The sequence below is a fragment of the Larimichthys crocea genome, chromosome XVI (genome assembly GCF_000972845.2).
Source record: "Larimichthys crocea isolate SSNF chromosome XVI, L_crocea_2.0, whole genome shotgun sequence".
NCBI lineage: Eukaryota > Metazoa > Chordata > Actinopteri > Sciaenidae > Larimichthys > Larimichthys crocea.
In genome coordinates this window covers 2,250,064-2,268,396 of record NC_040026.1, presented here as the reverse complement: position 1 = coordinate 2,268,396, position 18,333 = coordinate 2,250,064, and the positions used below count along the sequence as shown (strand labels likewise).

The following is an 18,333-nucleotide window of genomic DNA, read 5'->3' as shown; positions in this document are numbered from 1 at the left end:
TGTGGGGAGTAGCGGGACATTATTTTGGTCCCACAAAACCTCTCAGGGAGGAGGTCACAGTGGATGGTTGGATGCACAAAGCTCTAACTGTTCATACCCCAGTGCCCTTCTGTAAACCACAACCAATTGTAAGTGCTTTGAGTTCCCTAAACATAACTATAAAAACGTCCTTTGCACGAGTGGATGTTGTTGGGAAAAGTTTGCATGCAACATTTCTGTTGGTAGTCAACAGTTTGCACATGGAAGCAACTAAATTCTAAATGTCAAAATGGGTTGATACTCACTGATGTGAAAGGCGTGTTGATATGCTCATATGGTTTGGCCAACTTTTCCAAATGGTTGATACAAAAATGATTTGTTCTGTTTTCTCATGTGCCATGTAAGTACTGTACGTCTATGTGAGAGAAAGATTATGTTATCCCAACCAACAGAACTGATGACCAGAGCATCAAGAACAAACCTGAAATGTTCAACTTCGATTACATACTAGCTACAGAGATGTAAACACACAGTCTTCTGTGTTATGAGGGATTAACAGAAATATTACAGAAGGAACTCTGACTTTTTTGATATTTGTAAATAAAGCGTGGTTCATTACAACTTGAGTTTGATTTATTTTGCTTTATTAGTTGTATTCAAAGTGCTGAGAGCTCTTAACATGGCCACATTGTTCGGGCCAATGGTCCAACATGTGCGAGTGTTCAGGCAACCATACCGGTTACAAACATTCTCCCATGTTAGTTTAGTTAACTGTAAAATTACAAGGCAAAACATCCTACAGTCTGACTTCCTAATACAGCTGCGATCTACTGTACTTAAATGGAAAATGGATTGTACCTTTCTAGTCATCTGACCACTCAGAGCTACACACTACATATCTCCTTCACCCATTCATACACATTTATACACTGATGGCATTGGCTGCCATGCAAGGTGCCAACTGTTCATCAGCTAACCATTCATACACATTCACACACCGATGGCACAATTTGGGGTTCATGATTTTCGACATGCAGACTAGAGGAGCCGGGGGTCGAGCCGATCTGATGGTGGATGACCTGCTCAACCTCCTGAACCACAGCCTTGTCATAGTTGTTTGACTGTGCAGATTATGACAGGTATGTTACCTCATGTTTTTAAAGTCTTAATAAAGTACAAGCATGGAAAATATCTTGGCATGTTCACAACCTGTATCACTGTCTGACGCTCCTACCGGCTGCCATGTTGGACCAAGCAACTACACACAGTTGACACAGATAGAGATAAAGTGGGGATGCAGGCTAAATACCCGAGTCTTGGGTATCAATCCTCTTCCCCGAACTCCTCCCTGTGGCTTCTTTGTGTTAAACTTCCACGAATGGAAGTGAACATAAAACAGGCAGCAAATGCCCAAAAGTTAAGTATTGGAGCAAATTAGACGCACCACTATCCAAATGTATTTTGCAGGAGAAAAGGTTGCCCCAATACATACAGGCTACAATGTGTTCCTACAGCAATAATGCAAGCATGAGAGCATATGGCGCTGAAAACACCCCACATTGGCCTGATGTTTCCCACTGCACAAACACCGTCATAATCGCCTATAAACTCAACCACTCTCACAACGGCGCAGGTTCAGAACCACTCAGTTGTGGCAAATGGCTTTCAATAAGCACGGCTGAACGCATCCACCGAACAGGTGCCGAGCAAATCTACAGAGATGCTACACACTCATCAAGAGTGCAGATAAGTGTTTGTAAAAATGTGTGTGAAAAGCAACAATTTGTAATATTTTGTGGTCCTGGATGTTGCCTGCTTGTTGTCTCTGTATCTGATACATAATTACAGCTCAAAGAATGAGCCGGCAGGGGTTTAGGGGTAGATATGGAGGGTGATCGCTCATCCTCTTCTCTTTCCTGATTTTGCTCCAAAAAGTTTCAGCTGCTTATCTTCCCCCTCAAGGAGACAGAGGCACAAAAAAAAGAAACCCTGATAGGCTGAGGGAGGGAGGCACAGGCCATTAATTTATGCGGACGTGTACACAAACATATCCAATTACACACACACAAACACAGACCATCGCTCACTCACACACTCATAATCTCTTGCCTTCGTGCTCTTTCTCTCTGGTTGGCTCCCTGTTGGCTTGCCTCTTACATGAGCAGATGATGAATGTAGCTGTATAGCGTGTTAACTCCAGAGACGCCGACAGATTTGTGGTCTCACAAAGGGTCAACAGGCTGGCAGCAGAAGGTCAATGGATATAAACAGCGTTTCAATATTTCAGTGGTTTGAAAAAAATCTATCAGCTTGAGATGCTGCTTGTAGGCAAAGTCAGGGACATCTGTTTAACTCAGACTTTCATGAAAATATATGAAATAGCTGTAACCCTCCGACTAATCGGCTCGTGCTATGTGGAGTACTATGCACACCTTCAATTCTCAAAATACGTTTCAAAATGGTGAAAGATACATCTCAAAATAAATTTGGTCTAGGGTAACATAATGAGTCACACTCTCTATATTAACGGATGAGAGGCTAATGTAAAATATGAATTTGCTCAAGCGATCACACACAATGATAAAACAACACAACACAGCGCATCAGTTTAACTTTGTATTACGAATGCAATTATGCAGTTATGCAAGCGTGCAATCAGTTGGCGCGCTTAAAGTTGGAGCTTGTGATGAAAACAGATCTGCTTCCAATACCTCCAGTCATAGAAAAGCCAGGAGAGCAACAAAGTTAAGCTAGCTCAGTCCCACCACTCTCTCACGTCTTCAGCTCTCTCAGTGTCCAACAAACACTTTCCCATCCATCAAAAAAAAAAAAAATGGTTCAACTCACTCTCCCACTCACATCTCACACGATGTCAGTAACAAATCAGGAAATAACCCCCCCCCCCCCGAGGTCATTAATCTTAAAGTAAACAATTATTACGCTTTCTATCACTCATTGAACAATATACCAATATTTAAATGTAAAATCTTAAAGTATAAACTTTCAGTAACTCAGAAGTTAAACATCTCATGAATAATGACTTACAACTAAAGGAAATAAATAACTGATATGATTCAGGTTATTACATAGCTGTCAACTGTGCTTGACCTTTCTGATGTTTATGATCAAGCACAACCTGCAAAAAGGGAAAACAAACCCTCCCTACACATTTTACAGTCAGTATATTGGACATAGAAATTCAATCAGATTACAAAAAAATAATTTCTACCTTGTCTAAGATTTGAGATCTCTGAAGCAGCACAGATCAAACTGGCCAGAAGTCAGGCACAGAAATTTTTAAAGAAATTTTAGAAGTACATAAAACAAGAAAAATGGCAAATTCTGAGCAAGTTAAAGTCTGACGCCAAATCACTTCTGAAACACTCCTGCTGGGGTTTGAAGCCACACAGAGCCATGCAAACTTAAATCTATACCACAAACAATTTTCAGATTTATTTGATAATAACAAATTTAATGCTACCATTTTGTTTTTAATATATATGAGTGCATTATATTGTCGTAACTCACCTCTGATGGATTAGAGTTAAAGACTTTTAGACTTAGATGATGTCAGTTGGTTCGTTGGTGAAACCTCTGGTTAGTAGTAGGTTATTGGTTGTTGCCATTGAATTCTATGATATTTAGTGACAGTTTAGTGAAATAATAACATTGGTAATGAATCATCTTCTTTCATTTAAATTGTGTAACTGCAGAATGAAAGAAAGAATGACCTGCAGACTGCCCTCAATCTGGATTCTTTTTAAACTTTTTGACTGCTGTCTTGTTTTATTAATTGGATTTGTCACTTCATTGTTGGTTTTCTGGCTTTGAAGGGTTCCATGATCCATGATGATGATAACCATGTGATGTGGTCAAAGACGTCAGTACAAGCAAGGAAGTAGAAAGTTTCAGCAGGGTTACTAACTCGACTTTATAAAGCTAACTACAGAAAATATTATACAAGGCTGATTATTACTCCTCCTCATGATGAGCGAGCTGATCTTCATCTATAAAACCAGTAGTGTCCCTTTAAAAGTTCTATAAAAACTCATGAATCTGAGTTATATTCGAGCTGCCACCTTCAAAATAGGTTCAGGTGACACAGAAGGATTTTGTTCACTCTTATGAAAAGGTTATTTCACCTTTGACAAAACAAAAACAAATAATCCAAAACATTTTTTGTCCAATTATATATATATAGTGGGAGCATTTCTTTGGCAGAAAATAGTTCAAATGAAATCAACCTTGGAGAGCCCAACAACAAACAGAAGTAATGCCCAACAGTGATTGCCAGTCTGATATTTGTAAACAGGATATTTCACATTCAGCTATGAAGTTGAGTCAGTTTAATTTCTACAGCTCAAAATCACCAGAGACCAGAGCAGTCTGGAGAACATACAACACCCTCTATCATTATTAGATGAGAAAGTCTTGACAGGTACGGTAGATCTCAAAAGAGCGCTACACAGTTCGTCAAACCTGCAGGAAATCACATTCTCCTTGCTCTTCACTGAGATGGAGTGTAATCTTGCATCCACATGGGTGCAATGAAAATCGTCTCATACAGTTTGAAATGTCTGTCGTGCTCATATGAATCCAACGACGGGGCTCACATTGAGATGACATTGATTTCCCTTTCATTATTTCCTAAATCTCGTCGACCTGTGTTTCTGAGAAAACCTCCCCAAGGCAACCGCATTAATCTGATCTGTTCAAGGGCGTTACAACATCCCAAATGTCTCCCCACGCGAGTACAGGCGCTGGAGCTGCTCCCTGTCGCTCCATTAGAGAGAGCATCATGTCTGCCAGAGGGAGGAAACACAGGGGGCGGCAGACAGAGAGGAAGCATATGTGTTTTTGGACACGGGGGTTGATATGGTTTTCTGTGCCATGTTACGTCTTCACGTAACACTGGTAAGCCACCAGGTCTGTTGCTAGACACACGCATTACCAAAAAAACCCCGTCTCCCATGCCTGTACATTAGCCCGCACAACTGACAGCTTCACCTGAGGGAGAGCCAATGATGTACATGTATCTCGCTCATTTCCTGGGCCCTGCAAAACGCCCCACTGTCACATTGTGATTCCATAATGTGATTTTTTATTGGGTAAATACAGAGGATATTGGTTTTCACAGTCAAAGCGAGACTATGCCAAGATAGCTTGTCTCGTGTCACTCACTCTGTCGTTTTGTGATGGGTGTGAACTTCCCGCCTTCGTAAGAGATTTCCATTAAAAAAAATTGATGGATAAACAAGATTCAGGTGACACAGCAGCCCGGACATTGATGAAATAATGATATATAGTCATAAAATGATGATAGGATTAAAGTTTATTGATCCCCATGAAGACACAGGGTCATTGCAAAGGTCTTGAATATTATTATTTTCTCAAATAATGGAGTCCAGCACATACAGATTAAATACTAGACAAAACAAAATGATGGTATGAAAGTTGAACAGCACCTTGAACACTGTTCTGACCCATTTATTATATTTCTGCTTCAGCTCATAATTGTAATTATGGTGAAACTGGGAACTTCAAGAGAAGCTCCACACCATCATGTCCAAAAAAGCACTGACATCATAGTGACTATAGTGCTGTACCCAACTCAAACACAAAGATACACAAGCCTCTTTGCCTTTTTTCATCATCTGTAATGTGGAAACATTACAGGTTTCCACACAGTCAGACAAAGAAAAAGCTATAAATTCCAGCACACTGGAATGGAGCATCTCTCCTGCTGGGCTGCTGACAGCACCGTCAGCTGTAGAGTCAATCATAGTGGATGGGAGTAGATAGTACCACCGTCTGGTTCAAAAGTTTAACCGACTTCAGAGAGTGTCGGAGCAGCCGCTGCCCTGCCCTGCGTCACACTGACCTCTGGTTCTGTTTTCCTTAGTTAGTTTTGGTCACTTTGAGACTCACTTTGTAAAGTTTATGACCTCCTGAACTGTTGTTCCTGCTCCCTCTGTGTACAACGATGTAGCAGAGATGTGACTGGCAAAATGCAACTTGGGGTCATCTCAACTGATGACAGGAATCATTGAGTTGTTGGGGACAACTCTAGAAATGACTCTTTGATTTAGTAAATTGTACATGGGCTCAACCACGCCTGACAGGAAAAGTCTGGAGGTGCTGGAAGGCTTTTAATGTGAATCATCTTTGATGAAAGTGTTAAGTTTTATTGACAGCAGCTTAACACTGAACAGAAAAACAACCAAGTAGAACCAAGCACGGCATTAATTAGTGGATAAGGACAGTATTTCTAGGAAAAAAAGATACTCAGGGCCAGCCTTGGCCGGCTGCTTAAAACAGTAGCTAATTAAACAACAGCAAGACTACAGAAAAAGTAGCGCAGCCATTTCACAGAGAAGCGGCTGATTGTGAAAGACTCTGAAGTCTGTAGTGTAGTTTCATATAAACACTGATAATTAATTAGCACTGAATCACCAAATAAGTTTCACTTTAACTTCTCTCTTTCTGTCTGTGTTCACACTTTGTCTATCTGTCTTTCAAGTTAGGTAATTCCTTTCAGATGACATTATCATTTCAGTAATTAAAGCGTGCATGTGCATGATATTAAGGCTAGTTTTTGGCTTTAAATGTCCGACTGCTTGGCCCCACCTGTCTTAGGAGATTAATAAAATAGAGAACAGAGCGAAGGAAGCAGCTTTGTAGTGTCAAATATGTCCTTTAAGACTTGCCTGTCTCTCAGCTCCATACTGTCTGTCTGTGTGTTTGGTAACACTAATATCTTATAATGCAATATAAACCTATTTATAATGCATTATACTGTGCTTATAACAATGTATGCTTATAGTTACAAACAGTCATACATATTCATAACAGATTATAACAACAATTATAACATTATTAATCATTTTGTGATGACTTACAAGGTCAATAGTTCATTATGATGCTTTATAACAGTGAGAGAACGGATTGCCATCAATGAGTGACCTGCAATCACAAAGTATTAGTCATTATGAAATGTTTATATCATAATGCCTTAATGAACATGGGCATGTTTTAACTATAAGGAGATCTGAAGGTGCCAGTTCACTGAAATATAGTGATGTAGCATTTGCTCATATTTGCTCAAATTATACTTGTACTAATTACAAAATAGAGAACAGAGCGATTTGTACAAATTATACTATACTACTAAACCAGAGGAAATAATGAATAAATTCATGGTCCTTCTATATTTGAGGTAAACACGGACCCGACCACTGCTGAAGAATTCACAACAAAAGTACAAATATAAAAGAAACAGTAGCCTATTAAACTATTGCAAAACAAATGTATTAATTATGACAAACTTTCATTTTTGTTGCTACTGATGCTAAGATGTGTAGGTGAATACCGGACGTTCTTATTTAGCTCCTGGATCACTTTGCTCTTTGAGAACATGTTAGAGAGCTCTGTGGAGGAGAGCTCTTCACACAGCAATGCTACATGTCAGTCAAGTCTTCAGCGTGGGCCAGGAAAAAAACAACAAGAGACGAGTTAGTGGAGGTCGAGTGGAAGAGGAGGAAGAAGAGCAGGAAGGAGGAGGAGGAGGGAGAAAAAAAAAGGATGGGGTGTGGGCAGATGGAGTAGCAAAGATGAAACATCTGCACGGTGCAGGAGATGACAGAGCAAAGCTGATGTGACGGACGACAGCACAGCTGTGGGAGATAAGAGACAGACCGACAGAAAGAAAGGGAGAAATAAGACAAGGAGGAAGAGGAGCCGATAGGATGCTGGCCTGGTCAGAGATGAATGCGGTGAACAGGCAGAAACAAACAGCAGACCGTAACATACAGATCTAAGATGGAGAAAGAAAGACTTTCACAGTCTGTTTGAAGAGAAGGGTGACTCAGCTCTCAGCTTGACCTTTGGGCTTGAAATCCTCTTTTTGCTCAAAGTGTTTTGTAAGATTTGACAAATTGTCAATCCCTCCCACTTAGGTGCAGTTAAGTGAGCGTCTGATGAAAATGCCACTTGTCTAATCACTGTAGTGGAAAGCATTCAGATTTCAAATGGAGAAAAGTTCTTTTGGATTAGTCATGTCTGACAACAGGCCCACACATCTATTTCTTCAATTCTTACTTCCAAGTGCATTAAAGGGTCGGGTCAACCAAACTGTATTTAGTCATTTCCTTCTATTAGTATATCACCATAGCTGACCACATAGTTTTGGTTCTATTTATACAGAGCACTGCCTTGACTTTAAAGCAGTGAAGGTGAATGGAATTTTCTTTGTGATACAAAAAATCCACTTATGCATTCATCCCATTTAAGAGACTAGAGTCAAGTTTCCATCCAAATTTGAACAACACTTCCAGAAAATCAGCTAATGAAAGTACAAATGAACCCAGGCTACCATCCAATACTCTTATATAAATATTTGGCAGGATTGAGATAAACTATGGGGTGGCGGTGTCACCTCACAGCAAGAAGGTTCCCAGTTCAAAATCCCCCTGGTTGTTGGTCAGGGCCTGTTCTCCCCATGTCTATGTAACTTTTCTCTGGGTACTCTGGCTTCCTCCAATAGTCCAAAGACATGAAGATTTATAGGTTAATTGGTGACTCCATCATTGCTCAAGAATGATTGTTGGTTGGTTGGATTGTTTGTCGAGACATACAATGCATGTACTCTTCTAGAGGCGGGCTTGCCCATTGTCAGGATCGGCTCCAGCCCCTGAGACCCTGATGAGGATAAATGGTTATGAAAAATGGATGGATGGAGATGAACTTTTGGTCATGCAAATTCTGCAACTGGGTTCCAGTAAACTATTACAGAAGAATATGGCACAACAAAGGTGGCAAAATCAAGAATCTTATTAGATTGACATTTGAAACTTGTACCATAATCCACTCATCCACTGTCCAACTATATGTTCAGCATTCTGAAAACACCAATATACCACCAGAATAAGGCTAAGTACACCACATACATCCACTGTGAGATTCTATAACCTCTGGTCTATAATCTCATCTCTGGTGGATCGTGACCTTTGGCAAACGTTTATGTGCTCCATGCTAATCTCTTGGGTGTTCAACCCTTTGAGGTTATGTGAAGAGAGCACAACAGGCGCAGTCTGCTCGCCTCAACATCTGATAACAGCTGACCTGTGACTCCATACAGTGGAACACAGACAGGATTATCCATTTTAAGGCCTCTAACAATGCCTTGTGGATTTGTCTGGGCCAACCATACAGTCATGACTTACTACTGGCTGTGCAGTGGAGGTTCGAGAGATCCCTCAGGACCTAGCAGGTCACGGTTTAGATCTCTGGGATAGTCCCCCTGGCGGGCGATTTATTATTTATGTCTGAACCACAATCAAGTTCGTCCAGGAGTAAAACGCAGAAGCTCTACCTGCTTGTAAGTTGCTGAAATGTTTACTTGCTCACTATAAGACACACAAGACCAGGGGCTGATGGAGCTGAGGACAATCATGACGAGGGACAACTGGCTAATTAAATACCACATCAGTGAGCACAAGAGCTCCATAACCTGCTGTGAATGTAAACAGGAAAGGAGGGCAGTCATGCCTGACTTCAGTTCAATCCAGTCCACTGCAGGGCACATTTCACGGTTGAAAATGATGATGGGCGAAGTTCTGTGTGAAGAAAGGACGAGTACCCACAGAAGCTGAACTTCACTGATCCCTCTAACCAGGATGCAGATTTTATGAATCCACCCTGTGTATTTATACAACATAAATCAGGTTTCACCTCACCATTCATAGTATTTCTTCAGCTACAACAAGACCATATTAGTACTGTCATTAATCTTAGCCTTAATTACCAGAAGCACACAACTAAGGCTTTCCTGATTAATCTGTAAAGACTTTCATTTGTAACACCGCCGCTCTCCTTCAGGTCTGTCTCGCTCTCCGTTCATCGGGAGCGACGGGGCAGCGGTTTTATTTGCGCCACTCAAGCAGAGACCGAGGCCATTTTGCCCAGCGGAGCAGATCTTAGGGCGTAATTACACCGGCTGATTGGTAAATTAGATTAGAGTATGGCGGTGCATGCTGTGTAGGAGATGGAATGAAACACTTTGTGTCTCTGTAGACCACACTTCAGGAAGTACTGTCCTCTACATTACTTGGGGACACACACAAACAGACACATGCATCCATACTATACATACTTTTGCACAGGCTTAAATGAGTATGCCCAGGATGGGAGTGCTTGCCAAATTTCAGCATATATCGCTGGTTCAGTACATCTTAAACCAATTAGTATATTACATTTACAATACCATAGAAATGTATCATTGTAATAAAAAGTAAAATATAATGAAAAGAAGCCATGGGGTGGAAGAAGATTATTTTTTACAAAAGTTACAATGTACCTCTAATCTGCAGAGAAAGTTAAAAGAAAAACTTACATAGAAAATGAAATGAATAAGCAATTGCTTCTAAGTCTGTTACTTGCTGAGAAGACTCTCCAGCCTTTCCAGTCTTTTATTATCTGCACCAAACACTACCAGAAGTTTCATCACACTGGAGAAAGGAGTTTTTATCACTATAATTGAGAGCAAAGATCAAGAAAAACCCTCTGAAATCTATTTGGAAGCTAAAATGTTTACTTCAGAGTCTTCGCTCTGAGATTGGTGACGCAAATCCACATCCTAAGTCTACTAATTTATTTATTTTATTGAACAAATGATATTTTGTCACTCATTTTCTGTTGGTACCCAGAGGTTTTGGTGGCAAATATTAGGTGCAGCTTGTGTTTTCCTCCTTATCTTTGCCTAACCTTTGGACGAAGCAAATACCTTTCATTGACATGCTCGACCAGACACTAAAGCAACAGCTTGTTTCTTCTACCTCTATCTGACCAATGTTGATTGGAAAAACTCCTCAGGGCAACGTGTTGGAATTTATCTACCTGTGGAGCCGGTCCATCTGCCCATATCTGCTGGGATTGAGGGTTGGCGGTGTTGGTGGCGTATAACGCAAGAACGAAAGGAAGAGAAGACAGGTTTTGGGGGGTGAGGTATGGAGAGGGAGGCGTCGTAGATCAGGGGGGATTTTCTGCTTGTCAAGCTCTCCTCGTCTTTCCAAGAGGCAAGGAGGGAAGCAGTGCAGCTGTCGCTACACTATCCACCTGGGTACTTCAAAAAGACGCCCAGATGTTCAACACAGCGACGTTCGCACACATCAGCTACCATCTAACCCAGCCCCAACACCATAACACACACACACACACACACACACACACACGCACACACGCACACACACACACACACACACACATACATAAACACAGAGACGGCTGGTGAGAACATTACCCACTTGACTTAAAACTCCCATTGCACTTGACACGTCCCGCCCATCCTTGTCTGCTCCCATATTAAGCTGGCAACTGCAGCTGTTGCAAGATCTCACATAATTTGCTGCTTTCTTCTTTGTTGTCTTATGGAAAAATTGTTTGTCATACCAAGCCAGAGCTTCTATTGTAACTGCTTTTGTAAAGCCAGAGACACGGAGCTGCAGCGTTGAGACGAAGTCGGCGCGCTACACAGTGGGTGGCCGTAATTTGCTGCTTAACGGGCATCCAGATGGCTCAGTTGATTGGACCGTAATGGCAGTATCATCAAAATGGTGGTATCATCAGATCGTCTACATTTAAAAATCTGCATAATCGCTGGAAAAAAAAAATGCAGACCTCCTAGTGAATCCCTCTCTCTGTGTAGGAATGGTACAGTAAGTACAAACACAGAATACACCTCAGTTTCTCTTTGACATACAGCTATTCGTTTCAAACTTCTACAGCGACTTCATTGGTTGGCTAGCATTGAGGCAAAGATTTGCTGTTGGGTCCCTTTGGACCTTCCACGTAGAGCACATTCAGCAGATGAGACATGGCAACTTTATTATTTCCCTAGACACCCAGAAACCAGCCGATACACCTATGCTGGTCTAACACCTGCCAACTGTTTGTGGTCATTCTGATTTTGTACCATTCACAAAAAACAAGACAGGGCCTCAAGTTTAAATAACAATGCACCACCTTCTGTCCTTGGGGTCTGGGGACCAGGACAGTTAACCAGTTTGCTTGATCCAGTTTTGGAGCTGAAAGATATATTGCGTCAGATTAGATTGAATCTTAATCCTGCATGTGGCTAATGCTAAAGGTATCATATATGAACATATTTTAATAATCCATTTTTGATACGTTCCCTAAATGTATATGCGATACATCAATACGTCTAGTCCCAACATCCAGTGTCCCCAAGGGGTGCCTACAGTATCTAAGTATTAGACTCCATTATATAAACAGGTCATGTGAGAGTTCATCTAGCCAGTTAGAGAAGACCATAAACTATTTACACTGTACATACTATACATTATACATTATACATACAAAGGTGAACCTGGTAATGATCCACAAATAAATGAGGACTTAACAACACTCTTTTGTTTTTTACAAGACTACAACAAAAATACAACCTGAACAATCTTCATCACACTGTTTTGGATACAGCCAATGTCAACCTGTGTTGTAATTAAAGATGCAGATTCCAGGTACTACTCTGGCCAACTGATGCCCCTGTTACCTACCTGGGGGAGGACTGGCAGGAAAGATTCAGAGGGAGCTATTAGTAGAGAGAACATTTTACTTTTTTACATTTTGTTGATCTACAATTGTTTTGAAAGTGTCAGTGTCTAACACATATGTAACTTTGATGTGCACATACACTATATAAAGAAGAAGAACAGCTCTTCCATGTGTGCAATATCACTCCACTACAGACAACAGACGGAAAACAGAGCGCTAAGACTGGACCTGCTGCCCACCTTTAGACTGCAAACCACCACTTGGAACCACTGAACAATATATAGTTCATTGTACTATACTGCTTCACTGGTCACACTACTTCACATTGCTTTCTTATTCATTCTACACATATAATATTCATATATACATATTATTCATTCATGTTTATAGATAGAACACACTTTGCTACTGTGCTCATTTATTGTACTTGTACTGGCTAAACCTTCATAGTGGAACTGTTTCATATAATGTGTTTCTTGCATTATTTTTTATTATTTATACCAAGATCATGAAGATTTTCATGTGACCAGCTGCTAAAAGCATCAAATTAAAGTGTGCCTAAGAGATTTGTGAAGCCTGTCAAACACTTGTTGCTTCCTGTTGGAACCGCTCTGGATGTATGTATTCAACCCTTTCATTCTCCACCACTAGGGGGAGTGTTGATACTGAACAACTCAGATGACACACTCTGGCAATTTGTGGATGCAAGCAGGCATGGAGGCACACACATACACACAGTGCAGAGTCCCACACCCCTGTTGGCAGCGAGCAGTGAGACTGATGCAAAGGTGAACGATGTGATAGGAGCCCGGGTTATTTCTTTTTTTTTTTTTTCAGTCAGGTTCAATTTCAACGCTTTGATCTGTGAAATAATGGCAGCAGACTGCAACATTGTCATTTCCCGCAGGATCAAGTGAAGGAATTGAGAAAGACGAGCTAATTCTGCCACCCCGAGAGCAAACAGGTAGACGCAAGGCCGAGAAAGGTTGCAGCAGTGAGGGGGGGAGAAGTGATGTGGGAAAGGTGGAGACTGAGCTGCAAAGGAGAGATGGAAGGAAAAGAGAGGAGGGCATGACGGCAGGGTGACAGACGGCTACAAATATAGGAGAGATGACAGAGAAGATGAGGGAAGGGAGTGTAGACAGGATGATAGAGAGAGCCTGGAGGAGAATGGAGAGGAGAAGAAGAGGTAGGAGGCAGAAAAGCGGTTGTGGTCTTTTCTTGGTAGTCACCAGGTGAGATGAGAGCAGACACCTCTATTCCAGCACAGGGCAGACCAGGGGCACCCAGGGGCTCTGTGCTTCTGAATATTACATGAGCCTGTCTGTCTATGCACACACTCCCATGGATGTCTGCAGTTGAACATGCGAACCCATGCATACATTCACACACACATAGTGAAGGGTGGTGGAAGTGGGTGGATGAAGCCAATGAGGCCAGTGGATCGAAATCCCTCAGAAGGAGGCAGAGGGATCAGACTTGCAGAGGTGGGAGAGTGTTTGCGAGTGTCGGGTTGGATCTTTCCTGGATCAATGCGCTTTCCTCTTCGCTGACTCTGCTGAATATCCATTCATAATACATGCACATACATGACCGGTGCGGCCACTGTGTTGGCGGTTGAAATGAGAAAATGTAACGCTTCTTTGAATCTACCAGATCTACTGCACATTTAAATGTTTAAGGTTAACGGGCCAGTCCAACAAAATTACCAAAAACATATTTTCTTTCTATCTCAAGTGCTGTCAAGCCATATTTGCTGAGATTTTGTGATATGTCTGTCTCATGGGAGGTGAGTCGAATTGGACAAAAAAACTCTACCATAAAATAATGATAACTGTAAAAATCATATAGTGTTCCCAAAGCTAACAAATGGACCTCCAAACTCGTAAAAAAAACCAAAAAAACATTTTGAACATTTACCATCTACACCCAACTCCAGAAGAGAGTCTCAGTTAGTCTGGATATTCTGAGCAGGGACTATTTCTCTGGTAGTAAAGAGTACCAATAAAAACTGGGTGAGACTATTATTGATAGTTTCCTGGTTAGATTGCTGAGAAAGAGTTGTAATTTGATACTGATTATAGAGAAAGCAGAGGCAGTCTTCTGATACAGTAATTACAGTTTAGTTATCTGTGTGGTGTCTATACGCATTTGTTGATTTACATTAAGATCTGCTTGTAGGAGCCTATTATCCATTCATTATTATTTCATTATCGCAAACTCTTCATGAATGTTCAGTTGCTGCCTGTAGGCATCAAGCTGACCTGTGCACCAACAAAGGGATAGCTTTGTTGATGTTCAGGGTTAAATAGAATTAATTAAGGATAATTGTACCAGTTGACAACTATGTTTTAAATAATTAGAAGCAAATTATACTGTTCTCTCTTGGATGAGGGGAATTACTCGCTACAGGAAATCTTGTGATTTGCGCTAAGAACTATTTCACTAGAAGTTTTTGGTCTCCCCATCCATCCATCCATCCATCCATCCATCCATCCATCCATCCATTTTCCATAACTGGTTATCCTCATAAGGGTCGCAGGGGGCTGGAACCAATCCCAGTTGGACTGGACAGGTCATAGAGCTGGCACATTGACAAAAACAACCATTCACACTTGCTGCTTAATTTAAGAATGATGTGATAAGTTATGCCATAAATGAATTTCCTTTCACGTTCACTGTATTTAGGTGGGGAAAATAAACCCAAAAATAACTGTATGGCTAGAGACGAGTGAGAACTGATCCTTTAGTATCTGTGATTTTAACTCGGCTGATTTGAAGGTCTACTCTATAAACTCTTGCACAATCTATTGGATAATTGAAAACAGAGTCAGAGAGCCCCTGCCAATCAAAAAGAGTGGGTGGACTGATCATGTTCTTGAATTTGAAGCTATTAGTATGTTTCTATATATCTCGAAGTATAAAATCATCACTTCAGCGGGCGGCAGATGCAGAGAGCATCAATGTAAACTTCATGTATTGATTATCTGTATATTTCTTTGTATTATAAATGTATATACATTTTACAACAAACTATCTCATCTATGATACAACAGTCAAAAAATATGAAACCTCTGCTTTTCCCAGAAGACACAGAGCCTCAGTCTGATTCCATGTAGTTCCCCTCTAACTCGGCAGTGATAGGCCTTTTGTAATTCAAAGACCTGATGGAGATAAGAGGACAGCCTCCTGCCTCTCTCTTTGTTCGGGGAGACACCAGCTTTATGGATTAAAACCTGTCGACAGTAACGGGATGTTGGTCTATGGGCAGCTTTGATGGTGTCTCCCCTCCTGCTATTGATTTCCTCCCTGCTGGCCATCACTCAGCCTGGCTGTAAGTGAGTTGTGAAACTCTTTGCGTCTCGCCCCTCTTTGTTGATCTCCGGTCAGTCGCAGAGCACTGTGTGTGTGTGTGTGTGTGTGTGTGTGTGTGTGTGTGTGTGTATTGTGTTACAGGGAATATTAGGCCTGGGTTTGTGTGTAAGTGTGTGTGAGGAAAAAAAGAACAAAAATCAAATGAGAGTTTGAAAGGAACTGCATGTTTTGTGCCAACTTTTGATTTCATTAAAGTTGACACATTTGATTTCCCCCAAAATTGTTTTCAGGTTGGAGAGAGGCACTAAGTCACATATCACCAACTATTTCACTGATTTTGGTGAAACTGGATCATGTTTTATAGAGAAAATGTTTTCTGGTTTTCTCTCTGATGTCCTCCGGCTGCTCTGCATCACCTCTCTGTGATTTACAGAGTTTCCTGATGGACAGTGAAGTAAACTGCTGCCAATTGTAGCTGCTGTTAGCTCAATTCGTTAGCCTGGCTGCCCGGACTGTGACTTCAGAGCACTGGGGGAGTGTTAGTGTTTGTGCCAGAGGCGTTTTAGACCACCAAGAGGAGGTTTTCAGGCCTGGAGCACAGAGGAATACTGATGACGAGCGGAGCAAGTGTCATGCCAGAATGGGAGCTAAGCAAGTGGGCAATGTAACCAGGCTCAGAAGCTTCTAAGAACATAATAACAGAGGTGGAAAGACTGACTTTTAGTTGTTGGTGAGAGCTTGGTGAAATAAAAGGTTGAAAGGCATGGATTATATGTATTTATATAATCATAACAAATACAGCTGTCTATATTTCCCACAGTGGTGTTACACTCTGAAACCGGGGGAGCTAAATTGCAAAAATACCAATTTCTATGTGGCGTTGCTTCAGTGTGGCCCACAGTTTTCAGACAGATACAAATATGGTCAGAAACTCTGCAGAAGATAGACACTGGATCCTACATTTCCCATAATGCAATATTTCACTTTCTTTCATAAGACTCTTTCTGTCTCAACCGGAGGCTATGATATGTCAGGTTTTACAGCGCTCCTCTCAGAGCCACAGAGGACATCATATAACTATTTTCACAAGCTGAGTAGAGTAGTTGTACTCTTCACCACAATGAATGCCTATCAGGAGGGGAACAAAGGAGCAAATATTGCACAAGCGTAAGGAAAGCCAACAAGAAGCAGCCTCAGGACGGGTGAAGACGAGTTGGAACAACTGATTCCAATCACTGTCCTGGTCAGACTTATGTTCATGGATCCTCTTTTGAACTACATGAGGACTTCATTTGTTATAAGGTGGTCACAGGCAGTGAATGGCTGGTTTTCTTGGCACCTTTGAGAGCTTGGAGAAAAGTATCCTTATGGCTATTTTGTCCGATGCAATAATACTGATGTTCAGCATCAGGCTTGTGTCTCAAGTGTTTGAGACACAACTTTTCACAGCTCAGTTTTTTTAATGTCCAATGCCGTCGTTTGGCAAATGATTTCTTTCTACATTACCTGCACACAGCAGCTCGAGCGCGGTTAAAGTTAAGGAGAGATCGTGGTTATGTCAAATGTAAAATGGTTAAAGTCAGAAAATCTGAAATCTAAAAACACCGTCCTCCTCGCAGCAGTGCTGGCATGCGGCGGGAAGAGTGATGGGTTCTGATTTGGATAATGATCAGTTTTCATCACATATTAATCAAATCATTTTGGCTCCTCATGAATTTCATTCACCTCTCGAGAGGGAGAGAGGCTGGAATGTCATTTTCCCAGAAAAGAGAATGATCTGCAAAATAACAAAGCAAGCTAGCATTACACTCCCTGAATCATTCTGAGAATAACTGCTGGAATTTAGTGAACGGGCTCTCACATCAACAACAGAAAGATTAGAGAAATTAGTCTCCATAAGGCCGCATGATGAAGAGCCACGATCGCCCAGCCTATCAGGTGCTGCTTATTTGTTTTTGGATGAAAGGATATGAGAACGGTGAGAGCCCAAGTGATTTGACATTTCAAAACAGCTCAAAGGGCAATTATGAAAAGCAGCATTGTTAACCCTATCATCATTCATACGTTATTGTATTACAAATAACTGCACTGCTGTTTATTTTTAGAATATACTGTTTGTAGCTCTTTTGTATTTCATAAATCTCTGTGTACTGTAAGTGCACCCAATCTTTGGGCATAAGGGCACCAAACAAAACTCTAAACTCGAGGTCTACTTGTTACCTTTATCTGAATTACTTTTTCCCCATAAAGTAACAGATTTTAATGATGTGTCACTGTCTTGTAATCAGGTGAATGATATAATATATAATAATATAATATCATGCCATTTTGCTCTGGGTACGATCACCGGCATACATCACCATCTCTTTGCACATCACCAACTATTTCACTGATTTTGGTGAATTTCTGCAGCTGTAGCTGCTGTTAGCTAATGTTAGCTCAGTTTGTTTGTTGAACTGTAAGCTCAGAGCA

The 18,333-nt window shown here is 41.1% G+C and overlaps 1 protein-coding gene across 1 annotated transcript in view; it reads right to left on the bottom strand.

Moving 5' to 3' along the window:
- ca10a (carbonic anhydrase Xa) overlaps positions 1-18,333 on the bottom strand; it is a 253,080-nt gene that overhangs the window by 71,823 nt on the left and 162,924 nt on the right. The window lies entirely within an intron of this gene.